Raw genomic sequence first — 27,918 nt, 5'->3', positions numbered from 1 at the left:
CTTTCTGTATCTGAAATTTTATCTATTTTTATTTAACCTTTTTTATATTTTCTGAAGATGGATATATATATGGCTGTGTTTTGTATATATTTAAGTTTTAAGTGACATTTGGATTTCTGATCAGTGTCGCAAAAAATTGCCACTTTGAGATTTATTTCCACAGTGATATATTAAACCCAAAAGGAATCATCATATTCGGATGCTTAAAATAATTAGAGTATACAAGGTTTTCAGACCCGAAGAAAAAAACAGCAGGGTCTCAGCATGATGAGTCCTGATTGAATTTCAGTATGTCACAGTGATGCATCTCTTATCACTGATTATTGGTTTTACTTAATATTCCCTAAAAACTTGAGGAAGGAAGATGATATTAAGAACATGAGATATTCTTTGTTTTGTACATATTAGAAAATACGGGCAGTCTTCTGATGAGGAATTGTGTTGATTTTCTTGGCTTTTTTCCTCTTTTGGAGCGCTCTGTGTGAAAGTTTGAAAGCCACAAAAATACGATGTTTTACCTGCTAATATTTAGTATTGATCGTTTCTTTTAAAAATGATTTGGGGAACTTGATCTGTACTGTAATTTTACTAACCCCTTATGCAGAGATGGGTATTGCAATTAGAAGTAAGTCAAGAAATACGTTGTTTAGCTTGGTTTGTTTTCCTAACTTCTGATTAACTGTCTGTATGGCAACTCTACATACAGTTGTGTGCACTTTCTCAGCAGCATTTTTCCTCATCTTTTTAACATTCATTAATAAATGTACGTGTACGATATTGTCTTCAAACTTTAGAATTTCAGCTGTTTTTTCTATGCTCATCTTAATGTTTAATGTTCTTTATAATTTAGGGGAGAAAGCTATCGTTTTAAGAACAGTGTAGATCACTTGTTCTGATACACTTTGCTAGGTATCAGAATTCTCTGGGGAGAATTCTCTGGGGAGCCTCTTTAAAAATGCCCTCTGTGCCACTAAATCAGATTCTTCATAAATGAGGACCTGAAACCTGGAATTAGCAACTGCTAATGGCAGCCCTACAGCTTTACACTCTTGAGAGAGGGAATCTTACTGTTCAGGGTTATCTGAGGTATGCTAACCTGCTTAAACCTGGTGCTGGGCCTTGGAAAAAGAAAAAAGAAACCAGATTTAAACTTGCGGTTACTTTAAGATGATACTTGCGTTTTGCATATTTGCTTTCCATTAATAAGGCAGTCATTTACAAAATCACCAGGAAGAGAATGAAGTATTCATGGCCTGTCACTTCCCAGCAAATTATGAGTTTAGCTGACAAAAGCAATCCACATATGTTTCTAAAAGATGTTTTCTTTTTAACTCACATTCTTCCTCAGAGAAATAATTTCCCTATATTGTAAGTAATGGAACTACTTTGGAAATACATTTTTAAAGTTCCAGTTTTGACTGTAATGTTATTTAAGTAATACAGATGTGTCTTTCTTTTGAAAAGAAGTGTGTGTCCCTAGTGATGGTATATGCAGAGGGAACGTCTTTCTTTCATGATGTTACAATACCAGTGTTCACTGGGGTTGTGGGAAATACATGTAGGAAACTAGTGAAATATTAACACAGTTGGGAAAGAGAATTGTAAGCCAATTAGAAATACATTGAATTTGGAAGTGGTTCACTAAAATGGGAAATGCAAGAAAGTAACTTGGGAAGGGAGCCTTGGAAAATGTGATCGTGATTTAACTTTTTTTTTTTTTTTTTGAGGCGGAGTCTCGCTCTGTGGCCCAGGCTGGAGTGCAGTGGCGCAATCTCGGCTCACTGCAAGCTCCGCCTCACGTGTTCACACCATTATCCTGCCTCAGCCTCCTGAGTAGCTGGGATTACAAGCGCATGCCACCACGCCCAGCTAATTTTTATATTTTTAGTAGAGATGGGGTTTCACCATGTTGGTCAGGCTGGTCTCAAACTCCTGACCTCATGATCTGCCTGCCTCAGCCTCCCAAAGTGCTGGGATTATGGGCGTGAGCCACCGCACCTGACTATGATTTAACTTTTTATGCCAGACAGTAGTTAGTGGTTTGCCTCACATCTGTCCTGGTTGTATCATTGTATAGATTGCATGGCTATTACATAGCATAAGGTAAGGGATCTAGTTGCAGAATTTTCCCCATTCTGGCAAGTTGTTTTTGTTTTTTTCCTTTGACCTTACAAAAAAATGTTCTCACTTGCCTACTGCTAAGATGAAACTAGATTGTCCTAAGCACATATATGGATTAAGCAACTTTTCTATGTGATTCTGAGAATGAACATATGGTCACTTAGATTTTTATTGTCAGTTTTTCTATTCTGTTTCTCTCTAAATGGATAAAAATTTCAGTGACAATATCTATAGATATATGTAGATACATACAAAGAGAAATTATGTATGTATATGTGTGTGTGTATGTACATATATAGTAAGTATATATATGGAAAGAGGTGTAAGTACTTGCCACCTGAATCTCTTCTCTCCTGTTTTCTGCTTATACCTTTCATCTCATAACATTACTACTATAGAATAGCCTAGGAGTGTAGTGGGTATAAGTTTGAGCATTCTCTTAGCTCAATGTAACAGCCCCACTTAGAAAAAGAAAGTGATTTTGATATTAGCAATATTAAAATTTCTTGATTAATACTCCAGAGGATTTGGATAAACACTCAAGTGCTTCGTATTTTTAGCACAATAGACAGAGGAAAATGTTAACCAAGGAATAAAATAAAGATTTTGGTAGTTTATGCTCTTGATTTGCTTTGATTCATCCGTGGAACTTAAAAAAAAAAATTATTTCACTTATTTAATTGGGCAGAAAAGACTAACGGTAGGTTGATTCTTATTTCTGCTAACCACAGTGTAAACTGGTTGTCACGAATCCTGTTCACCAAACATTTCCAGCTCTGCCTACCTGGCATATGGTAGGATTGTTCTTTTTGGCCTCTCGTGATCGGGTCCAGCCATGGGATGTTCTGGGCATGAGTTCTGAGCATTTTTTTTCAAACCTAACAACATGATGGTGGTGGTGCTTGAGTGACCGTAATGAGAACCCCATGACAGTGCAGGATGCACATGTAGTGTGAATGAGAAATAAGCCTTTTTATTGGGACACAGCATAAACTATAAACTACCCTATCCTGACTGATACATAAAGCATGGTTAGGCCAGGCGCAGTGGCTCATGCTTATAATCCCAGCACTTTGGGAGGCCGAGGCAGGAGAATCACTTGAGCCCAGAGGTTCGAGACCAGCCTGGGCAATAATATAATTTTGTAGGAATGGTCTCTACAAAAGATACACAAAATTAGCTGGATGTGGTGGCTCACGCCTGTAGCTTCAGCTAACTGCAGAGGCTGAGGTGGTGAGGTTGCTTGAGCCTGGGAGGTTGAGGCTGCAGTGAGCCGAGATAACACCACTGCGCTCCAGCCTGGATGACAAAGTGAGACCATCTCAAAAAAATAAAAATAAAAAGCTTAAACAGGCTTAAATAGTTTAAAGAGTTTCTGTGGAGGTTATTAAACTAGTGACAAATGAAACTTTCTAAAGGACAAAAGGAACTTTTTAAAAAATAGATTCCTAGAAAGATTAAGAAATTAATCAAAAAGTTAAAGGTACTACTTTGTAGGAAGGTTGTGGGTGACTTTATCTTAATAATATTTGCATGTTTTTAAAAAAGAATACCATAAGACTCCAACTGTATGACACCAGACAGGGAAAAACTATGAAGACACTATAAAGATTAGAGGCTGCCAGCGGTTGTGGGGAGGGAGGAATGAATCAGCAAAGCACAGACTACTTTTAGGGCAGTGAAGTTCTTCTCTGTAATACTGCAAATGGTGGGTGTCATTTTATCCATTTCTCCAAACCCGTAGAATATACAACACCGAGTGAACCTTGACGTGAACTATGGACTCTGGGCAATAATGATGTGTCAATGTCAGGCGTACCAGTTGTAACATGTCCCACTGTGCTGGGGAAGGTGGATAGTGTGGAAGAAAGACTGTGTGTGTGAGGGCAGGGAATATCGGGGAAATCTTTGTACCTTCCTCCCAATTTTGCTGTGAATTTAAAACTACTCTAAAAAATAAAGTCTATTTAAAAGGAAAAAAAGAAGCACATATTATTTTTATGATGGAGGCGGGAAACTCAAGTATTAAAGTGCTTTCATCTGACTATGTGCTATTGTATAAGAGTAGCCAGCATTGATTGAACACCTAACAATAGTAAGCACTTTGATGTATTATCATTTAATCCTACCAAAAGCCAATGAGGAAGGTAATAGCATCCTTGGTTTAGGTAATTTTATACATAGTAGCTGCAATTCCTTCAGGCATGCGTGGCGCTGGCTTTTGTTCAGGACTATCTTTTCAAGAATGTTTCTATAGCAAAAAAAAAAAAAAAAAAAAAAAACCTTGGAAGATTGAGAGAGCGTTTCCCTCCTGGGCAAGGGGCATGTTTGTTTGCTGTCTAGTACAATAAAAATAATGTCTCCCTTTGAGACAAAGGTTAGGCAGGTTTGCTTGCAACCCTTATAAAAGGCTGGGGTTTCCTAAGCATGAGGTCCCTCAGCTGTGATGCGCGCAAACCTACTGTTTGCAGTATCCACCTGAACCTGCCCCTCTGTACCCCCACCGGGACCCTAGTAGGGATCAGAACATCAAAGTCATGTTGCTTACTGTGCTGTGACTAATAATGTCCTTCGTCTCTGACCCACATGTCTCATGTTTTCTCCTCGTTTGCATGAAGCTGTGGCAAGCTAACTTGTTAGCTGGCAAGTAGAGTGAAACCTCTGACCCTTCACAATTCTTGATACTGTCAACAGTGCTTAGTAAAAGAGCTTTATTTTGTTATTATTTGCTTTCCCTTGCAATTCATATTTGAGATTTAAGAAAAGTTGTAGACTTGCAGGTAAATTGAAGATAAGAGCAAAGACTGCAGTTTTGCAAGTTCAGACTCTAAAGAATCACTTAACAAAAGCCAAGGACAACCTTCTGAGATTGTTTTACAAATAGTTCATATAATGAACATTGAATTAGTTGTGATGAAGTTTTCAAAAGAACCCTTATTCTATTCGGGAATACCATCTAAAACATCTGAATGTTAACCTCTTTCCTTTGAAGAAAATAATCAGATAGTGACTAACGTAATTCAAATGTAAACAGGCTGCATTTAAAATCATGAATATTCTCATCTTTCAAAATAGAAAATCAGGAGACACTGTCAGTAGGAAATGAAACAAGAAACTAAGGTGTAAATGTTTATAGGAAATCAAGCAAGGATCTCTCTCTCTACAGTGATTTAACTGCAATGGGCAGTGTGAGGAAAATCCTCATCATCTACACTCAATCAAAAAAAGAGGTATAAGTATCATTTCCCTTTTAGAATATGGAGGTTATCACCAGGAGAAGTCAATAGTGATTTCCACAGGGAGTGGAGGTGGAGGTATAAGAAGATCACTGATAATTCCATAAGCCTTTCTCTACTAGATTTTTTTTTAAATCATACCTACATATTATTTTCCTAATATATCAAGGCTCATTAAAGCTAACCATAAATGTGAAACTGTAAATGGTTCATAAGATCATAGAACTAGACTATAATACACCTTTGAGATCAACTACAGAAATCTAACTCCTGTATTTTATAGGTAAGCTGAGACTTAAAAGTGACGCATAACTCAGCTGGTGACATGACTAGTTAGTGTCAAGAACATATCATTTCTCTCTGCCTATGATCATGCTTATCCTACCAAGGGTGCTACCCTTCCAAGGGTGCACACACCACGTTAATTCTATCCTAAAAGAGTCTGCTATTTTCATTTCTTCAGCAACAGCAGTAAAACATAACGTTCTCAAATTCTAAGTCAGATATAATACTCAGATAATCTCCAGTATAGTCACAGAATTCGGCAAAAATGGAGATCATACATAAATTATAACCCCAAGTTTCTATATTCTTAAAATACGTTGTGTTCAACACTCTATGTTCTTACTAACTTACTAGGTTTCCTAACATTTAATTTGTATGCAGAATTATAGATATGGTGAATAAATTAATTGAATTCATAATTCTGATATTCTGAGCCACAAAAGATCAATCCACATTTGGAATGGCAGCTATAGAACTTAAGCCCATTTAATATAGACTATTACATATAGAGTAATTTTTTTAACTTTTTTTTTTTTTTTGAGATGGAGTTTTGCTCCTTTGGCCCAGGCTGGAGTGCAATGGCACGATCTAGGCTCACTGCATCCTCTGCCTCCCAGGTTCAAGCGATTCTCCTGCCTCAGCCTCCAAGTACCTGTGATTACAGGTGAGCACCAACACGTCTGGCTAATTTTGTACTTTTAGTAGAGAAAGGGTTTCACCATGTTGGCCAGGCTGGTCTCAAACTCCTGACCTCAGGTGATCCGCCCACCTTGACCTCCCAAAGTGCTAGGATTACAGGCGAAAGCCACCACGCCTGGCCTAGAGTAATACTTTTAAAACACAGGTTTTGTAAATTTTGCTTGAATTATTTGATATGTTCACATTAAAAGATGACTTGAAGATAAGCTATCAGTTAAAATAAGATGCAAAAACCATGATAACACCTACTCCTTTCTCTGGATTTGGTTCATTTTGTAAATAATTAAGTGAACATATCTCACCCAGGTGTCTCATCTAGCCACATTGGAAAGGAACTACCAGCTGCTATTATTTAATTGGATTAACAGTCCATTGCCAACCAAATAATCCCCTGGTCAGTGGAACATTTTGAAGGCAAGTTACCCAAGTCAAGTTGAAATTCTATGGCAGACACACAAAATGGAAGGGAAGGAAGTCCCTGAATATGAATATTTCTGCTTGAAGGACAAGCAGAAATACATATGTTATCATCCAAAATTGATTGAGAATGCCTCTCCCTCCAATACCCTAGAGGATCCTAGATATTCTCAGAGGAACCAATCCTAAAATGAAGATTTGAGCAGGGTTGTTTACTGAGATACTAAGCAGTGGTAGAAAAGTTTAGCCTTCTGAACTAGCCTTTCTGAATTAATTACATATCTGATCGTTTGGTTTGGAAACACTGTATGATTCCAGTGAGAGGAGGTACCTAGAATAGTCAAATTCATAGAAACAGAAAGTAGATGAGTGGTTATCAGGGGCTGAGGAGAAGAAAACTTGGAGAGTTGTTTAACAGGTACAAAGTTTTAGTTAGGGAAGATGAAAGTGGTTAATGATGGCTAAGATGGTAATTTAGTACTAATAATGGTTAAGATGGTAAATGTTCTGTTATGTGTATTTTGCTGTCAAAGAGAGAAAGGAAGAAAGAAAGAAGTGGTTGATTTTATAACCATGTCCAAGACTTAACCCTTGATTGGGGCCTCATAGATACCACTCTCTTTCTCCCATCATGTATTGAGACTGAGCTATCTGTGTAATTTATTATAATATCTCTAGTTTCTGGCACCCCAGTTGTAAAGATTCATTCACACTCAATCTTATCACTAGTTACCTATTGGAAGGGTATGTAGACTAAAATAGGGCATTTATAAGAGTCATTCTCTTAGTCATTTCAGTATAGTAAACACCTGAATATAAAGTAGTTAATTATTAGGCTGATCATGTCTAAAATAGTTTTAGTTTAAAAAGTTGATTCCAGTCAGGCGTGGTGGCTCATACCTGTAATCCTAGTACTTTGGGAGGCCGAGGTGGGCAGATCACTTGAGGACAAGAGTTCACAACCAGCCTGGCCAACACGCTGAAACCTCATCTCTACTAAAAATACAAAACATTAGCCAGGCGTGGTGACACACACCTCTAATCCCAACTACTCTGGAGGCTGAGGCATCAGAATCACTTGAACCCAGGAGGTGGAGGTTGCAGTGAGCCAAGATTGCACCACTGCAGTCCAGCTTAAGTGACAGAGTGAGACAGTGTCTCAAAAAAAAAAAAAAAAAAGAACAAGAAAAACAAAAGAAGTTGATTCCAATAATCTGAAAGTGCATAGTTTTTCCACACAAGGATATGGGGCAGAGGTCACAATCTGCCAGCTCTGTGGCCAAATATGTATCTCCATATATATTTTGTCTAGCTAGCCCAGCATTTAAAAATATTTGAGATTTTGGCCAGCCACAGTGGCTCACGCCTGTAATCCCAGCACTTTGGGAGGCCAAGGTGGGTGGATCACTTGAGGTCAGGAGTTCAAGATCAACCTGGGCAACATGGTGAAACCCCCTACTAAAAATACAAAAATTTGCCAGGCATGGTGGTGCAAATCTGTAATTCCAGCTACTTGAGAGGCTACGGCAGGAGAATAGTTTGAACTCGGGAGGCGGAGGTTGCAGTTAATGAAGATTGTACCACTGCACTCCAGCCTGGGCAAAAGAGCAGAACTCTGTCTCAAAAAAAAAATACATATATATAGACATATATGTCTCTCTCTCTATATATATATATATTATATATATATATATTTAGAGAGAGAGAAAGAGAGAGTTTTATTTCAAATATTTAAAAATAATAATTTAAAAATTATGTGCCCACTCATCATTCCTTTTCAACGTTGTACTGGAAATCCTAGCCAGTCCAATAAGATAAGACAAGAAAACAGAAGTTATCCAGATTGGGAAGAAATAAATAAAACTGTCTTTGTTTGCAGATAACATGAAGGATTGTCTGTCTAGAAAATCTGAAAGAATCAATAAGAAATCTCCTGGAACTAACAAACAGTTATAGCAAGATAGAAGCATTCAAGGTTAGTATTCAGAAGTCAGTCACTTTCCAATATACCATCAATGGACAAATGGAATTTAAAATTAAAAACAAAATAATACCTACATTATCACCAAAAGCATAAAATAATTACATATAAATCTAATGAAAATATGTACAAGATCTATATGAAGAGGACTATAAGACTCTTTAAAAAAAAATCAAAGAAAAACTAAATAAATTTAGAGATATCCCATATTCATGGATAGCAAGACTCAATATTGCCAAGATGTCACGTCTTCCCAACTTGATCTACAGATTCAATACAATTCCATTCAAAATTCTAGCAAGTTATTTCATGTATATTGACAAACTGATTCTAAAATGTATATGAAGAAGTACAAGACCAAGAATAGCTAACACGATATTGAAGGCAATGAATAAAGTTGAAAGTCTGACCCTACCCAACTTCAAGACTTAGGGGAAAAAAACAGTAATTAAGATATTGTGGTATTGTCAACAGAACAGACATATACATCAATAGAACAAAATACATAGACCAGAAAATAAACCCACATAAATATAGTCAACTTATCTTTGACAAATGAGCAAAGGCAATACCATCGAGAAAAAAAATAGTCTCTTCAACAAACAGTACTAGACCAAATAGACATACACATGCAGAAAACTGAATTGAGAAACAAAACTTATACGATTTCCCAAAATCAACTCAAAATAGAGCATATACTTAAATGAAAAATGCAAAACTATAAAACTCCTAGAAAATCTAGAGGGCCTGGGTATGGCAATGAGTTTTAGATACAATACCAAAGGCAAGATACATGAAAAAAATAATTGATACACTGGAATTAAAGACTTCTACTTTGTGAAAGATGCTACCAAGGGAGTGAGAAGACAAGCTACAAGCTGAGAGAAAATATTTGCAAAAGACTTTGCTGATAAAGGATTGTTATCCAAAATATACAAAGAACATTTACAATGCAACAATAAGAAAATGGACAGCAAGACTTTAAAATGGGCAGAAGACTTGAAAAGACACTTCACTAAAGAAGATATACAGATTTACAGATTGCAAGTAAGCATATGAAAATTTGCTGCTCATCATATGTTATTAGGGAAATGCAAATTAAGACGATGAGATACCACTATCTACCTATTAGAACAGCCAAAATCAAAACAAAACACTGACAACATCAAATGTTGGAGAGGATGTGGAGCAACAGGAACGCTTATTCATTACTGGTAAGAATGCACAGTGGTACATGAAAATAGAATACAATTTTGCAGCTTCTTACAAAACTAAATATGCTCTTAACCATGTGGTCCAGTAACCACATTCCTTGGTATTTACCCAAATGGGTTGAAAACTTGTGTCCACATGAACACCTGTACATGGATGCTTATAACCATTTTATTCACAATTACCATAACTTGGAAGCAACCAAGATGTTTTTTGGTAGTTGAGTGAATAAATAAATTGTGGTACAATAAATATGAGCTACTCCATATAATAAATAGATAAAAATATTTATTATTTATTTACTGTTAATAGTAAAATATTATTCACTGCTAAAAAGAAAATAGCTTTTGAGCCATGAGAAGACATGCAGAAACCTTAAATGCATGTTACTAAGTGAAGGAAGCCAGTCTGAAAAGGTCTCCTACTATATGATTCCAACCGTATGATATTCTGGGAAAGCGAAACTATGGAGATTTTTTAAAAAATCAGTGGTTGCCAGGAGTAGTATGGAGGGAGGGATGAATAGGCAGAACATGGAGGACTTTTAGGGCAGTCACAGTACAAGTCATTATGCATTTGTCAAAACCCATAGGAGGTACACCACCAAGAATAAATGCTAATGTAAACTATGGACTATGGATGTGGTTCCAGGTTTGTAGCAAAGGTGGGGAATATTGATACGGGGGAGAATATGGGGAGGCAGTGGTATATGAGAACTTTATGTTTTGCTTGATTTTGCTGCAAACCTAAAGCTGCTCTAAAAAGGCTATTTTTAAATGGTCTATTTAAAATAATTCATATTTCGAACTTCTCTGAAAACCTGGAAGATCAGTCAGCATTACGGTTGCATTCCACATGGTGGTGACCACCAGAACGTGTGTATGAGCTGCCCTCTTGGGATGGACACAAGCTCTCAGTTTTGCCAGTACCCACAAAGACCACATTATTCCTTTGCATTACCCACCTGACCATGGACATTTGAGTTTGTGGCTCCTGCTGTGGGGGAATCATAATGGTTTCATTTCATTTCTCATTTGTACATCCCACTTTGAGATGTAACACTTCAGTTACAGTAGAAAGAGCACCAACCGGAAGTCAAAACACAGTTTCACAGTGATGATGACTCCAGAATTCCAATAGAAGACAGGGACAGCAATCCCATTGAAATAGGGGCCTAGGGAGTTCTTGTAGCTGAATTTGCACAGCAAGTACATGCACTTTTTTTTTTTTTTTTTTTTTTTTGAGACAGAGTCTTGCTCTGTCACCCAGGCTGGAGTGCACTGGTGCAATTTTGGCTCACTGCAAGCTCTACCTCCAGGATTCACGCCATTCTCCTGCCTCAGCCTTTTGAGTAGCTAGGGCTACAGGCGCCCGCAACCACACCCAGCTAATTTTTCGTATTTTTAGTAGAGGCGGGGTGGGCTCGAACTCCTGACCTCGTGATCCGCCTGCCTCGACCTCCCAAAGTGCTGGGATTACAGGCATGAGCCACCACGCCTGGCCAAGTACATGCACTTTTATGTGGGTCTGCTTTGGCGGGCTGATGGAGAATAGGAGAGGGCTACCTCCACAACCTCCTTTTGGCATTGACACTGGCTCAAACTCAGCACTAGTTAGGGATCTTAGGCTCTTTCTCTAAACATTAGGTTTCTACAGCTGAACCCGAGAGGGTAAACTAGAGATTATCTACTGTAAGTGTAATTCCCAAGCCAACACCATCAACATCATCAGGGAGCTTTAAAAAATGCAGGATATTAGGCCCCTCCCCACACCTACTGAATCAGAAACTGCATTTTCACAAGATCTATTGTGCTGATTCATATGCACATTAGAATGAAGCAGTGCATTAGAATTAGAAAAGAGCTAGATGATGTCTAGTTCTTTTCCTGAGTCAGCCTTCAATTAGAAAGAACAATAACATTGGAACTTGACAGCCCTAAATTAGAATTCTTTTTCTGCTACCGCATTCTCTATGTGACTTTGGAGAAAGTACTTGACTTCTCTGAGCCTTTTTCACATCTGCCAAATGAGGGACATGAATACGTGCTTTATAAAACTAATGTAGCAACGATAAATTATGAAACACCTACCAGAGTGCCTGACACATGCTAGGAATTTAATGTATTTAATTCTCCTCCCTTGCCTGCTCTCTCCTACAGAATCCATATTCTATAATTCTATGGCTCCCATTTCCTGCTGTAGACCTGATTTCCTACTGCTGTTGTTCCTAACTTAAGAAGAAAATAAACAAAGTAGAAAATCTTGCAAAAGTAACATCCTCTTCTGGAAACCAGTAATTATTGTGTGTCAACACATGGAATTAATTCAGGTCTTGATATGCAATATCCCTTAGAAATAAACAAACTAGCTTCTTTCTCTACAAGTGTCAGTTCAGCCGGAGACCATCAAACTAACGTTTTTGTTCTTCAAATTATCAAAATGATGCTGTTGCTTGGAGGCAAGATGAGTGCATCCCTAGAGTGTTGTCTCAAAACAAGATTGTTGACCCAATTACCTTTTAAGTGTTATAGTCTTTCAAAGTAACCCTGAAGAAATCTGTTTATTCTAAAGGGTTGTTAGAGGAGAGAAATGTCTCCCAAGATATCTACTTTAATGTTGTTCCATTGTATTTCGAGGTGATATGTTTTATCTTTTACTGAATATGTTATTATTCAAAAATTGCTCACTTATCGTACACTCTTCATTTTGAATTCGACTACATTGTGACTTTTCTGTAAATCTTTCATGAACAAGGTCTCTGGTGGGTCCTATTTAATTGGTTAAGGATTATCAGCAGAGAGCACTGTCAAAGCTCTAGACAGTATTTCTTTTAAAAAATCATGGCACAAAACTTTTCCAGGGTTAGAATGTCTGGATGCAGATAAAAACAAACCATGTTCTCATGCCCACAAATACTATTTGAACTTGACTTGTTGAGTCAGAATATGCTTCAAGTGCTCCATTAACAGTCATATTCTAGAACAGCTATGTTTTTAAAAACTGAATTATTTGTGTCATGATTATGACAAAACTTGCTGAAAGAAGAAAGGGATTTGGAGATCATTGCTTATATGTAGCTGTTCTTTCAGGACATAGATTTACAGAAGAGTCAAATTCAAGAGCCTCTGAAGGGTTTCCTTCTGTCATCTTACAAATCTAGGCATTATTTTTATTACCCAGTATAGAAAAACACACATAAACACACACAACCACCCACTTGTCACATTGACAACATTTCCTCCGTTTCTCCCTCCTCCCTAAGTTATTGTCTAACCCACAAATTCTTCTCATTCCTGTAATCCCAGCACTTTGGGAGGCCAAGGTGGGTGGATCACTTGAGGTTGGACGGAGTTTGAGACCAGCCTGGCCAACACGGTTTAACCCTGTCTCTACCAAAAATACAAAAAGTAGCCGGGCGTGGTGGTGGGTGCCTGTAATCCCAGCTACTTGGGAGGCTGAGGCAGGAGAATTGCTTGAACCCAGGAGGCAGAGGTTGCAATGAGCCAAGGTTGCATCACTGCACTCTAGCACGGGTGACAGAGCAAGACTCCATCTGAAAACAAAAACAAAAATAAAACAAAACAAACAAACAAACAAAAAACCAGAATTCATGTTTTACTATATAGTGGCCTAGTTCAAAGTATCCTCAGACCCACTCATTCCATTCCTAGCCCACACTTACGAGTAGTTTCTCAATTCTTTCTCAATGCTCATAGCATAGCATGAACATACATTTTGTAGATTTTGCTACATGCATCCTTGGATTGCCACACTGGCCACTGTGACTGTTACTACATTTGTAATGAAAAGGTAATTCTGGTTAGGTGTGGTGGTCCACACCTGTAATCCCAACATTTTGGAAGGCTAAGGTGGGAGGATCACTTGAGTCTAGGAGTTCAAGACCAGCCTGGGCAATACAGCAAGACCTCATCTCTACAAAAAAAAAAAAAAAATTAAAATCACCTGGTGTGGAGGTACACGCCTGTAGTATCAGCTACTCTGGAGGCTGAGGTGGGAGGATCACTTAAGCTCAGGAGTTTGAGGTTGCAATGATCTGTGATTGTACTGCTGTACTCAAGCTTGGGTGAGAGAGCAAGATCTTATCTCTAAAAAAAAAATACATATATATATTTCTAAATACAGGGATATCTCATTTTATTATGCTTTATTTTATTTTATTTTATTATTCTTTGTAGATATTGCATATTTTCCAAATTGAAGTTTTGTGGCAAGCTTGCATTGACAGCAAGTCTGTCAATTCATTTTCCAACAGCATGTGTTCACTTTGTTTCTCTATGTGACAATTTGTTAATTCTCACAATATTTCAAACTTTTTCATTATTATTTTATCTAGTTATGGTGATCTGTGATCAGTGATCTTTGAAGTTACCACTGTAATTGTTTTGGGGCACCACCAACTGTGCACATGTAAGACACAAACTTAATCCATAATTGTGTGTGTTTTCTGACTGCTTCACCCTCAGGCCATTCTCCCATCTCTCTTCTCCTCCAGCCTCCCTGTTCTTAGAGACAAAACAATATTGAAATTAGGCCAATTAACAACCCTGTAATGGCCTCTAAGTGTTCAAATGAAAGAGAGAGTCACATGCCTCTCACTTTAGGTAAAAAGCTAGAAATGATTAAGCTTAGTGAGGAAGGCAATGTTGAAAACCAAAAATAGGTCAAAAGCTAGGCCTTTTGTGCCAAACGATTAGCCAAGTTATGAATGCAAAGGAAAAGTTCATGAAAGAAATTAAAAATGCTACGCCAGTGAACACACAAAAGATAAAAGAGAGAAACAGCATTATTGTTGATATGGAGAAAGTATGAGTGGTCTGGATAGAAGATCAAACAAGTTGTAACATTCCCTTAAGCCAAAGCCTAATCCAGAGAAAGGCCCTGGCTCTCTTCAATTTTATAAAGGCTGAGAGAGGTAAGAAAGCAGGAGAAGAAAACTTGGAAGCCATCAGAGGTTTAAGGAAAGAAGCTGTCTCTGTAACATAGAAGTGCAAGATGAAGCAGCAAATGCTGAGGTAGAAGCTACAGCAAGTTATCCAGAAGATCTAGCTAAGATAATTGGTGAAGATGGTTATGCTAAACAACAGATTTTCAAGGTAGATGAAACTGGCTTTACCGAAAAAAGATGCTATCTAGTGTTTTCTAGTACTTTCATAGCTAGAAAGAAGTCAAGGCCTGGTTTCAAAGCTTCAAAGGACAGGCTGACTCTTATTAGGAGCTAAGGCAGCTGGTGACTTGAAGTTAAAGCCAATGCTCATTTATTATTTCAAAAACCATAAGGCCCTTAAGAATTATACTAAATCTACTCTGCCTGTGCTCTATAAATGGAACAATAAAACCTGGATGACAACATATCTATTTATTTTACAGCACATTTTAAGCCCACTTTACTGAATATTTTAACCCCACTGTTGAGACCTACTGCCCAGAACAGAAGGATTCCTTTCAAGATATTACTGTTCACTGAAAATGCACCTGGTCATCCAAAAGCTCAGATGGAGATGTACAAGGAGATGTTTTCTTGCCTGCTAACACAACATTTATTCTGCAGTCCATAAATCAAGAAGTAATTTTGACTTTCAGGTTTAATTGCTTAAGAAAAAGATTTCATAAGGCTCTAGCTGTTATAGACAGTGATTCCTCTGATGGGTCTAGGCAAAGTAAATTGAAAACCTTTCAGGAAAGATTCATCATTCTAGATCCCATTAAGAACATTCATGATTCATGAAAGGAGGTCAAATATCAACATAATAGGAGCTTGAAAGAAGTTAATTCAAGCTCTCATGGATGACTTTCAGGGGTTTGAGACTCCAGTGGAGAAAGTAACAGCAGATGTGGTAGAAATAGCAAAAGAACTAGAATTAGAAGTGAAGCCTGAAGTTGTGACTGCATTGCTACAATCTCATGATAAAACTTGAACAGATGAGAAGTTGCTTCTTATGGATGAGTAAAAAAGTAGTTTCTTGAGATGGAATCAACTCTTGGTGATTATGTGAACATTGCTGAAATGACAATAAGGAATTTAGAATATTTCATAAACTTATTTGTTAAGGAAGTGACAGGATTTGAGAGGATTAACTCCAATTTTGAAAAGTTCTACTGTGAGTATAATGCTATCAAACAGTATTGCATGCTACAGTAAAATATTTCATGAGAGGAAGAGTCGATTGATATGGCAAATTTCATTATTGTCTTATTTGAAGAAACTGCCACAGGCACCCCAACCTTCAGTAACCACCACCACCCTGATCGGTCAACCATCAATATTGAGGCAAAACCCTCTACTAGCAAAAAGATTATGACTTGCTGACAACTCAAATGATTATTAGCATGTTTTAGCAATAAAGTATTTTTATTTTACTTTATGGTAGAAAAGAGGTCTCACTATGTTGCCCAGACTTGTCTCAAACTCCTGGCCTCAAGCAGTCCTCCCACCTCAGTCTCCTGAGTAGCTAAGACTACAGGTGCCCAGCACCAAACCCAGCTAATCATTATTTATTTTTGTAGAGATGGGATCTTACTCAGTTGCTTAGGCTGGTCTCAAACTCCCGGCCTCCTGCAAAATCTTCCAGGCTTGGCTTCCCAAAATGTTAGGATTACAGGCATGAGACACCACACCTGGCCTATTTTAAAATTAAGTTATATATATTATGTTTTTAGACATCATGCTATTGCACATCTAATAGACTACAGTACAGTATAAACGTAATTTTTTTTTAGACAGGTCCTCACTCTGTTGCCCAAGTTGGAGTGCAGTGGCGCAACCATGGTTCACTGTAGCCTCAACCTCTCAGGCTCAGGTGATCCCTTTGTCTCTGCTTTCCAAAGTGCTGAGATTACAGGCATGAGCCATTGTGCCTGGCCTAAAACTGTTATATGCAGTGGGAAACCAAAAAAATTGAGTGGTTAGGTTTATGGCCATATTTGCGTTACTGTGTTGGTCTGGAACCAAACCCACAATATCTCTGAGGTATGCCTGTACTGTATTAAACTTAGAAGTGATAATGAAGACAATGTTAGTATCTTTAATTTAATTCTAAAAATTTTTGTGCTGTTATCCTTACACATTACCCACGCTATTTTAATCGGTTATAAAATCATTTTTTAGATAAAATTGGCATTCAAAATTAGGACTACTGTCAAAATCAAAACCTGGGCAATATTCTGCATGACACCGTAAGTTGAATGCAGGGAAAGCAAGCTGATTCTAATATTTCCATAAGTTAAATATTATTAAGAAGATACATATTCTGCCAAAGTGTTCATATCAGGTATTCCACAACCTAATACTGCATCAACAATTTTCTGATTGTCTGTAGTTTTTGGCTTATCATTCTATTTCTTTTCACCATTCTATTGGATATGACAGCCCTCTGCTCTTTAAGATATATGGAAAGTATTTGTCAGCTCTGAGAATTTGTTTTGGATTGACATAATCAATCATCAGAATTAAACTTAATCATATTATTTTTAAATTATCCCTTATTCAACATATTTTGGATTTATAAGGTCTTTAAAGATATCTTTATATCTATTGTGTGTACACTTTAGAAAATGATTCTCAGTCACTTGTCTGTTCAGGAAGTTCATTCATTAATCCCAGCACATCTAAGTTGGGGTTTCCCCGAACCTGCTTTTATTCTGGCAACTCCTAGTCAGTAGTTAATAGAGAGGGTTTTTCCCACCATTTGTGCCACATGAGAGATAAATTTTCACCAGGGAATGGGACCAGGACTGTCCATTCCAAACACAGATGCCTTCCCCCTTCTCTTGAGATTCTGATCTACTTCCACAGAATGGCTCAAAGGGTTAGGGAGAGTTGAAAGAACTTGCACGGGGGGTAATTTTTCTATATCTCTTTCACCTGGGAGATTTTTCATAAGCCAGCTCAGAGGCTCGCTGCTTGCCATGCAATACAGAAATAACTGGGTAAGTCTCTCATAAATTGAATTGAACTGACCATGGATTTGAAGTTACTGCCTTTCCCACTGAGTTAAAACCAAATAGAGTTGCCTCCCTGGGCCAGACTTTGATCAGCAACACAGTACTTTCCTCTTCCTGACTTAAATGCATCCAGTCCTGAGCACGGGTTTTATTTAATGTTCTTGTTCACTTCACTAGAAATGCTTTAACTCTGGCACCTGCTGGCTGTGAAAGTGATTAGGATTTCATGGGACCAGAGCATTTCATTTCTAGTAAGCCACACCACGGCCCATAAATTAATACAGGATTATGCTTCTGCATTTACTCTGCAGGCTTGTTTTGAACTGAAAAGAAAAGGCAATTGAAGGATGAAGAAAAAAGAAGAAAATGAGGAGATAAAAAGTGAACAGTGCTACGAAACCTGACGGTGTGCATTAGCATAAGCACTTTCTTATGAGGAAACTGAAGAACTTACACCACTACACCATTGTACTTTGTTAATGCTCGTAAGTATCATTCCTTCCTCTCCAAACCTGACTCATTTTGCATGTGGAAAAGATCATACCCTCAATCGAAATGTGTATTGGTAATCTCAAGTCTCTCTGAAAGTCAGTGCAGAAATTGGAGTCACAATCCCAGCTGAGCTCAGCCTTTCCAGCACTCCCACCAAGGTGCCAGAAATATGAATAAAGCTGCCTTAGCACTGCACTCCAGCCTGGGTGACAGAGTGAGACTCCATCTAACAGAGAGAGAGAAAAAAAAAAAGCTTTCTTAGACTCGCCAGGCCAACACGTCCGAAGACAAATACTACCAACTGGCCTCTGTCAATATCAAGAGGAGCAGGAGAATCAATCCGCTATGCTCTGTCTTAATCCTTAACCCCCCAAAGAGTCAAAGATAATAAAAATATTATTGTTGGCAAACTGTGGCCTATGGGTCAAAGTATGGCCATGGGCCATGGCCTGTTTCTGTATAGCCTGTGAGCTGCAAATGAGTCCTACATTATTGAAAGGTTGCAAAAAGAATCAAAATAGCAATATTTGTGACATAATAAAATCATCTGAAACTGAAATTGCAGTGTCCATTGGTATAGTTTTATTGCAGCACAGCCACACCTATTTCTTGTGTACTGTTGTTGGCTGCTTTTGTCCTACGATGACAGAGTGAAGTAGTTGCAACAAAGATCTCTAAAATATTTACTATATGACTCTTTACAGAAAAAGTCTGTCAACTCCCAGAAAAAGTTTGTCAAGTCCTGTTTTAAGCTACCAAGTTTTGGGTTAATTAGTTACACAGTAATCAATAAACAGCAGTAATCTAAGTCAAAAGTGAATACTGACTTTGCAAATGGAATCCATAAGAAACACCTTTAATAAAATAGTTGATTTCTTAACTACGCACCTTTAAAGTTGATTCAGAAGGAAGCTAACAACTGAAAAAACTAACATTGAACTTTCTGAATTTTTTTCTTATTTATTGCATAGCATGGCAACATTTTGTTCCCATGAGGAGCAGGATGAATGGAGCTTTTCTTGAACTCCTGCCATATGCCAGGCACTGTATTAGGCCACGGAGAAGCAATGGTAAGTAAAAACAGATGATGACCCTGCCTTCTTGGAGCTTATAGTCAAATGGAGAAGACAGCAAATAATTTCACAAAACAATCTGCAATAGGATTATCAAAAAAAATTTTGTACAGCGCTCTGATAACTATACCAGGAAAATCTGACCTTGCTTTTGTGAGAGCTAAGTTTCCCGTCAAGATGGGATATGTGAGCTGATATTCTAATGGCAAAATAGAGTTAATTAAGCAAAATGAGGTGGGGGTGCTGAAGAGGGGATACTTGTTTAGACTGAAGGAGTGTGGCACATTTGAGAAAATAGAAGATTTGTGTGGCTAGAGACAAGAAGGGTACAAGATAAAGCCTGAGATTGTAGGCCTGTGCAGACTGTATTACTGGTTGTAATTTTAACACTAAGATCACTGTAGTATTTTAAATAAGTAGTAAAGGGAAAGAGATGGACCTGGGCTTTGATGTAGTCAGGTTCACATTTGAAAAATCATGTTGCAGTGTGTTAAAAAAAAATGGTTGGTAGACAGTAAGATAAAATTACACAGAATGGAAAATGGTGACATTCTGTTGGTGACAACTAGTGTAGGGGAAATATAATTTTAAAAAAAACCTTCTTCCAACTCAGAAATCCTCTCCACAAAGGAAGAAGAGAAATAAAACATTTTTTTAAAGTATTGAGCAAGCAAGCCTCACAGACAATCTGCTAAGAAATTGAAAAAACAGAAAGAAATCTCAGCCTTTTCTATAGCCAAGCAGACACAACCGATTATATCCACATTCTCAAGTTAAACAATAACTAGTCCTAGAGTTAGAGGACTTACCAGCACCATTTGTCACATATAGCTCATCCTCACTTCATCTGGTAATTGGGATGAGCATGTGTGATGGGTAAATATGGCATTGTCTAGAGGGAAAACAAACTTCTCATATCTTTATGAGAGAAGGTCATTTTCCAACTTGGAGAGAGGCATTCACTAAATGTAGGCTCCTACCTTAACACAGAAACTGGGAGACAGTGTTTCTATCTCCCCAGATGTTTACACTGCAAAGAGATGGCTCCCAGGTCTTTGAGAAAGAGATTCTCTAGGTCATAAAGCTGACAAAAGGCCTATTAATCTTCCACGGGATTTATATACATTTCAAAAACAGGAAAAAGTACTCAGGAGTTTTCTAAAGTAAGTGTCCTGAGATAAAGGAGGTGGGATAGGAAGATCTCTTAATTTTTATCAGGGCAGTAAAGCCTCTTATTTTCAAATTGTATTTGTCCTTACACCTGTCCAAAAGAAAATAGAATGTATTTCAAAAAGGATGACATGGCCAGGCATGATGGTTCATGCCAGTAATCCCAGCAGTTTGAGAGGCTGAGGCGGGTGTATCACTTGAGGTCAGGAGTTCGAGACCAGACTGGTCAACATGGTGAAATCCCATCTCTACTAAAAATACAAAATAAAAAAAATAGCTGGGCATGGTGGCACATGCCTGTAATCCCAGCTACTCAGGGGGCTGACACAGGAGAATCACTTGATTCCAGGAGGTGGAGGTTGCAGTGAGCTGAGATCACACCACTGCACTCCAGCCTGGGTAACAAGAGCAAGACTCTGTCTCAAAAAAAAAAAAAGAAAAGAAAAGAAAGAAAAAGGATGAAGTGTTAAGGAATGAATAATATCTGTTGAATTTAGAGATACAGAAATCATTCATGACTTTAGTGGGGACTGTTTCTAGAATATACTTAAAGCAGAAGCCAGATAGAGTGGGCTAAAGATGACTGTAGGTGGGGCAAGAGAAAGAGTAAATAAAAATCACTTGAGTAGTTTACAGAAGTTGCCTTTGAGGAGAGGATAGGCCAGTACATTGAGGAAAGTGGGTGGAGTCAAAGGCTGGCTGCTTTTCCTTAAGATGAGAGGAACCTGAGTGTGGTCAAAGCCTATGAGGAGAATCCAGTAGAAAGGGAAAGTTAAAAATTCAGAGTAGAGAAGGCATAATGGACCGTGTGAGAGACCTGGCGAAGAGGGTGGGATTCAAAGCTTAACAAGGATTGCTTTTGCTCCTCTGTATGCTTCTGTGACTTCTCTTCTTGTGACTGATCTTGAATGTCTGTCTTCCTTGAAGCTCCGTCCTAGACCCTATTGTCTTCCACACCCTCCGTGGGCTGTCTCATTGACCCCTATGGTTCTATGTCATCTTTAGGAAGTAATGAGTCCCACATCTGCTTCTCCTGCCATCACGCTCTGCATCCGTCTGTCGCTGAAAGTTTGAACTCATAGACCCACGTGCCTACTGGAAAGTTCCACTGGGATGTCCTGCAATCATCCCAGACTCATCAGGTACAACTCGAACTCGTGATTCTCAACAAATGTGTTCCTTCTACTGTGTTTTCTGTCTCAGGCAATGGCAACAGCATCCATCCAGCTATTCGAGAACTTCAGCACTCCTTTACTCAAACGAATCAATCACGGAGTTCACTGTACCTCCAGTATATTCCAAATCTATCTATTTCTCGCCATCCTCGCCAGCGATTCCTTAGGTTGGCCACCGTTTCCTCCCATGTAGATTATCCCAGCAACTACCTAACTAATTTTCTTACCCCTAGTCATGGCTCCTCTCCGATCCATTCTCTAAACTCTAGCCAGAGTAATGTCATTATAACCCAAATGTAATGCATCTAATTTTTTAGTTATTACGTTGGTTCTAGGATCCTACTAATTCTTCATGTAGTTTGAGAATGTGACATGATGTGGACCTTGCCGACATCGCTGTAGTGGCTACGGGGAACGTTTACTGGGCCTTGCTAATAGACTGGGTGGGGTCACCTGCAAGACCTTTCTGTTTAGATTCTTCTTGGCCTCTCTGTGCAGCTTTCCTTCCTTCTGGGTGTGGGGCGGGACCCTTTCTGGAATGAGGCTCTTTACAAGGTAGATCTGATCATTTTTTTATGATCAGTTTTTACACAGATAGAGAGGAAGGCAAATTAGAGCAATATGTTTAGGTTTTGTAACTGGCTTTGGGGAAAAGAAATTCTGGTTTCTGAGATACACCCTGTGGATGGCTCTAAGTTGCTGTGACTAGCCTTGGTAGGGAATGCAGTAAGAGAACAGGAGGGCAGGAGAAGGTCAGAGAAAACATTTGCTGCTGAGCCTTCCAATTGAGAGACAGGACTAACCGGATTTCCTAGGCCGCCTAAGAATTCCTAAGTCTAGCTGGGAAAGGTCACTGTACCCACTTTTAAACACGGGGCTTGTAACTCAGCTCACACCTGACCAATCAGGTAGTAAAGACAGCTCACTAAAATACCAATTAGGATAAAAGCAAGAGGTAAAGAAATAGTCAATCATCTATCACCTGAGAGCACAGGGAGAGAGGATGATCGGGATATACACTCAGGCATTGGATCCCGCGGTGGCAACCCCCTTTGGGTCCCCTCCCCTTGTATGGGAGCTCTGTTTTCACTCTATTAAATCTTGTAACTGCACCCTCTTCTGGTCCGTTGTTCCGGCTCGAGCTGAGCTTTCACTTGCCATCCACCATTGCTGATTGCCGCCGTCACAGATCCAAGGCTGACTTCCACACATCAGGTTCCAGCAGGGTGTCCGCTGTGCTCCTGATCCAGTGAGGTGCCCATCACGGCTCCGGATCGGGCTAGAGGCTCCCCATTGTTCCTGTGCGGCTAAGTGCCTGGGTTCGTCCTAATCCTGCTGAACACAAGTCACTGAATTCCACGGTTCTCTTGCGTGACCCACGGCTTCTAATAGAGCTCCAACACTCACCTCATGGCCCAAGGTTCCATTCCTTGGAATCCATGAGGCCAAGAACCCCAGGTCAGAGAACAAAAAGCTTGCAGCATCTTGGGAGCAGCCACCACCATCTTGAGAGCTCTAAGAACAAAGACCCGCCGGTAACACAATTTTGGTACTGTTTTCTGAGCCCCAACATCACCAACCCCATTTTTTCACAACTCGCCACTCCTCACACTCTACCTCCAACCACAACCCCTTCTTTGCCGGGATGACTCCTGAATACCCTCCACCTTCTACTTAAACATCATCGCATCTTACAAGGAGCTTTTGCCGACTCCCTTAATCCTGATCAGGTATCTTTCATTAGTTCTCCATCAGCACCTGTTCACCCCCATCATAACGTTCATCACACTAACTTACTATTGCCTGTGATTGTCCTTTCTAGGTGCTAAGACAGAGAACTATCTCTGTGTTAAGTGTTGTCTCCCCAGTTCTGAGTATAATGCATTCACCTTTAGTGGGAAATCCATAGATATTTGCTTATAAAAGAAGAAAGAAAAGAAACAATGAAACTCTGGTGAAGCAATGTTGGAACTGGTCATAAGGGAATTTTGCAAAACATGTAGTAGCTAAGACTGTTGACAAGGGTGGTTCAAAGTTTAAAGGGCAGGAGATGGCAGGCTTATTTACTATTCATATTTGTAAGCAAATATCAAAAATTGCTTTCCTGAGCTTGAAGTTACGGGTAGCATTAATTACATTAAACCTTCATAACAAAAACATATTTATTAGTGACAAAAATGTGGTATCTGTTTATATTGGTGTATGACAATTAAGTAGTATGATGTGACAGGCTGTGAATTAGTCTGCAATCACTCATGCCTCAGGTGTTTTCCACAAGTGTGATAATAGGTTACCATCTTGATGGGAGACAGGAAACTGAACCCAGCGTAGAAAATATTAAATTCAAGTTTCCTTGTAAAAACCATTTTCCTAGATGTTATTTCCCCTCTAAATGCTTTAGTATAAAAGTAGAAAATCAAAAATAAAGGAATTTGAATTTTCTATTTTATTTAACTTCTGGACTTTTTTGAAAATCCGTCTTGGAATCCAAGGACAGTCCCCTTTCCTCCGCTGGGTAGGAGGCGGCAAGCACTGGGATGGAGCAGGGTGAGAGCCTTTCCCTGTGCCTAGCTGGTTGCCAATCTCACCACCCCACCACAGTTTTCTGCCATCTTGAAGAAAGGAATTGCTTCATACAATGGCTGTTGGCCTAGTGGATATTTAGACATTGTCTCTCCCAGGAGAGATGATCCTTCAGTTTTTGGAATATCATGCACAACATCTTGGTAAGGTTGGTAGATGCTCCTAAGTCAGAGACTTCCTGGAAAGAAACAAGGAAAGAGACAGAGAGAGAAAAAGAGAGAGAGAGATCACGTGTGAGCGGGAGGGAAACAAGCAGAAAGAGAGGGATACCTTGTGAAAATTGTCCTTGGCAAAATAGCTTCAAAGATCCACTTTCTGATATGACATAAATAAGAACAATGCATTTATCAAGTCAGCTTTTATTTTTTTGGTCTTACAAGCAGGTGAATTTCTAAAATCAGCATATGTGTTTCTGCCCAATGCTTAGGAATCTGCTTCAGGGCATAAGGAAGATGGGGTGTGTGAATACCAGTGTGTTAAGATTTACCTGGGTCTATTTTGCTTTCTGATTAACTTTGTGGCCAGGTGACATCATTTTCTACAAGTATTATGGAAATCATTGTCCTTTCTTGCATTTAGAATTACTTTTGTGAAACTTTTGGTCTGTTAGACCAAAGTACTAGTTTTACACTTTAACTCAGCTGAATGTTTTGGGCCGTATCCCCTTATGCACGTATCATATCCCTACACGGAGGTTGGGGCAAAGGGATTGTCCCATCTTTCTTTCCTACAGCTTCCATTCAAGTTAGCTATGAAAGCACATTATGCCACTGAATACCAGATGTGGCAGATTCTTATGGCTTTGTGAATAGATTTGCCATTTTTGTTTGGGTTGCTGAGTCAGGAAATTGACATTCTACTGTTGTGCTTTTAAAAGTATTTGCTGCGACTTCAATTTTTTTTCTCTGACAGTTGAAGCAGAAAGGTGGATTAGCTTTCTTGATTCCAATTATCTTCCCTGTAGTATATTGCTGATATGCTCCTGTGTCAGATAAGTTATGTGAAGTAGAAGAAAATGTCACCTGGTAAATGTGACACTGTTTGAGGGAAAGCTTGAAAGGTATTTTTTGTCATTGATGGGTCTCCAAGAACTTTTTAAAAAGACAGGTGGAATTCTTTTGAAATATTTGAATTGGGTTTTTTTTTCCTGCCAAATTTGCTGAAAGATTACCATGCAAATGTCAAATTTTGTTTTTAGAAAAGATATAAATTGAGATAGTCAGAGTAGCGTTCTACTTGATTTCATTCCGCATGTCAGAAAAGGAAAATCTGAAGGAAAAACATTTAAAAGCAGCCCAAGATGGTTACAGGTTGGACATATGGTAATGGAAACGATGCCCGTGAACTAGAGCTGAACCTTTGTCTCTAAGGCTTAAGGCTGTCCAATATTTCACTGACCTGTACTGATTAAAACCTTGCCTAGCAGATGATTCACAAGGGCACAGCAGAACAGGTCATTCCTCTCTGGCCCTAAGATGCCCACATGTTCTTAAACCTTTTACCCTCTATGCCTTAACCACATATTGGCTGTATCTCATGTATAAGGTCACTGAGCAACAAACAGAATTGTAAGATCGTCGCCTTTGCTTCACTGCCCCCTTCTCCCATTCCTATGTAAGAGGAGTGTATAAATACTGTGCCTCGTGTAGCCCACTTGGGGACACATTGTCGTTTTGCTCTGACTTTGTGTTTCCCAGGCTATCTTCCTCAAACTTGGCTCAGAATAAAGCTCACTTTAAATTTCTTTAAGTTATAGTGCTTGTTATTTAACTTTTCAGTTGACACATTTGAGAGTTAGATTGAAAGGTGTTCTTTGTGGCACTTGAATTTTCTTGTTTTTTTTTTCAGATTGTCAGACAGTAGGTCCTATCTCAGACCAGGCTTTCACTGCTACAGAGAGAGAAAGATCTGAGACAATGACTGTATCATAACTAGTGATGCAATGTGTGTCTGTGTGCTTCTGTGCTTTAAGATTTCTTTTTGTGTTTCTGAAACTGCCTTGGCAAAAATTTTAACTGAGGAAATTATGACTGACAGTGAAAGAAATCAGACCTAACTGCCTCCATCTTGCTTCTAACCTTTAAGCTGCCCTTGTTCATTCCTGGGTGTAGACCAAACTACCTTTGGGAAGGAATTCAGTTCATGGTTTGGCTCTGAAACAAAATTGATAATAGTCCTTTCTGGAAAAAAATTCCTTCTTGCCTGGAGACCAGTCTTACTTTGCAGGACTAACAAATTAGCTTCAAGATTAGAAATTACAGTTTAGGGGTCATGCAGCCTCTGGCTCCAAGAGTCTGAACCTTCCCAAATTGCTCTTGGGGATAACATCACTATCATGAAATCTGAGATCAGTGCTTGAGATATTTTGCAGATCCTGCACTCAGTGCATCAGCCGACACCACCCAGACCCGTAATCCGGCTAAAATGGTTCTGCCACCCCACCCAGGAACAGAAAACAGCAAGAAAAACTAGCTTTGACTCCATATGTTTCCATCTCCAACCTGACCAATCAGCACTCCCCACTTCCCAAGCCCCTACCCGCCAAATTATCTTTAAAAACTCTGATCCCAGAATTCTCTGGGAGATGGATTTGAGTAATAACAAAACTCCGGTCTCCCGCACAGCTGGCTCTGAATGAATTACTCTTTCTCCACTGCAAGTCCCCTGTCTTGATAAATGGACTCTGTCCAGGCAGTGGGCAAGGTGAACCTGTTGGGTCCTTACATTTCAAGGTGGTGAAAAAAAGCTTATCTGTGTATGCATTCAAAGCATTTTGAGTATACAGAACTCCTAGAAGTCTCTGACCATCTGGTGAAGTTTAGTTTAGTTTTGTTTTTTTTAATTTCCATATATGTTTTATAATAGCTTAATATTGTTTTTTAAATGTTCAACTTTCCTGTTTTACCTGATGAATCACCTTTATCTTCTTATCACAATGAAATAATTTAAATCTCAGCGAAAATGCTATCCGTACTTTCAAGGTAAGGATACAACGCTCAGAACTTTGTGAGTCAGGTGAAGGAATTGTAAGATTAAAAAGGAAACTAGGTGATTCTTTATACGGGGTAGGCAGAAAGTGACAGCTGGGTGTGAAATTTGAGCTCTTAGCCTTATGTATTAAATCACTGTCTTTGTGTGATATTAGGATATCATTATGAGCTAACACATAAAACAAAGTTTTTTGTGGTTAAGCTACGGGCTTTCTTAATTTTTCACAAAATGGAAACTAAAGACAATGTCTCTGAAATGCTATAATGAATCATGCATCTTCCACTAGATAAGAGTGCAGAGTACTTCATCGTTTATCTTTTTCAGTCAGATGGGAAGTTCTGAATCATTTTCAACACTGTGTTAAATATATTTTTTTAATTAATTATTTTATTTATTTATTTTTGAGATGGAGCCTCACTCTGTCGCCCAGGCTGGAGTGCAAGGGCATGATCTCAGCTCACTGCAACTTCCACCTCCTGGGTTCAAGCAATTATCTTGCCTCAGCCTCCTGAGTACCTGGG

At 38.8% G+C, this 27,918-nt stretch overlaps 1 long non-coding RNA gene across 2 annotated transcripts in view; it reads left to right on the top strand.

Moving 5' to 3' along the window:
- The first annotated feature begins 8,585 nt into the window (after window positions 1-8,585).
- Window positions 8,586-27,918, top strand: part of LOC103236568 (uncharacterized) — a 50,710-nt gene continuing 31,377 nt past the window's right edge. Inside the window, exons 1-4 of one of the 2 annotated variants that reach the window (XR_012093506.1) lie at window positions 8,586-8,733; window positions 18,225-18,398; window positions 19,377-19,475; window positions 21,654-21,790. This is a non-coding gene — a long non-coding RNA (uncharacterized lncRNA). Of the gene's footprint in view, window positions 8,734-18,224; window positions 18,399-19,376; window positions 19,476-21,653; window positions 27,191-27,918 lie in introns of those variants that run through there. The other variant, XR_498302.3, reaches the window with a different exon arrangement.

The sequence above is a fragment of the Chlorocebus sabaeus genome, chromosome 7 (genome assembly GCF_047675955.1).
Source record: "Chlorocebus sabaeus isolate Y175 chromosome 7, mChlSab1.0.hap1, whole genome shotgun sequence".
In the NCBI taxonomy this organism is placed as follows: domain Eukaryota; kingdom Metazoa; phylum Chordata; class Mammalia; order Primates; family Cercopithecidae; genus Chlorocebus; species Chlorocebus sabaeus.
Note: the sequence above shows the minus strand (reverse complement) of the source record. Positions and strands in the feature narration are given on the sequence as shown.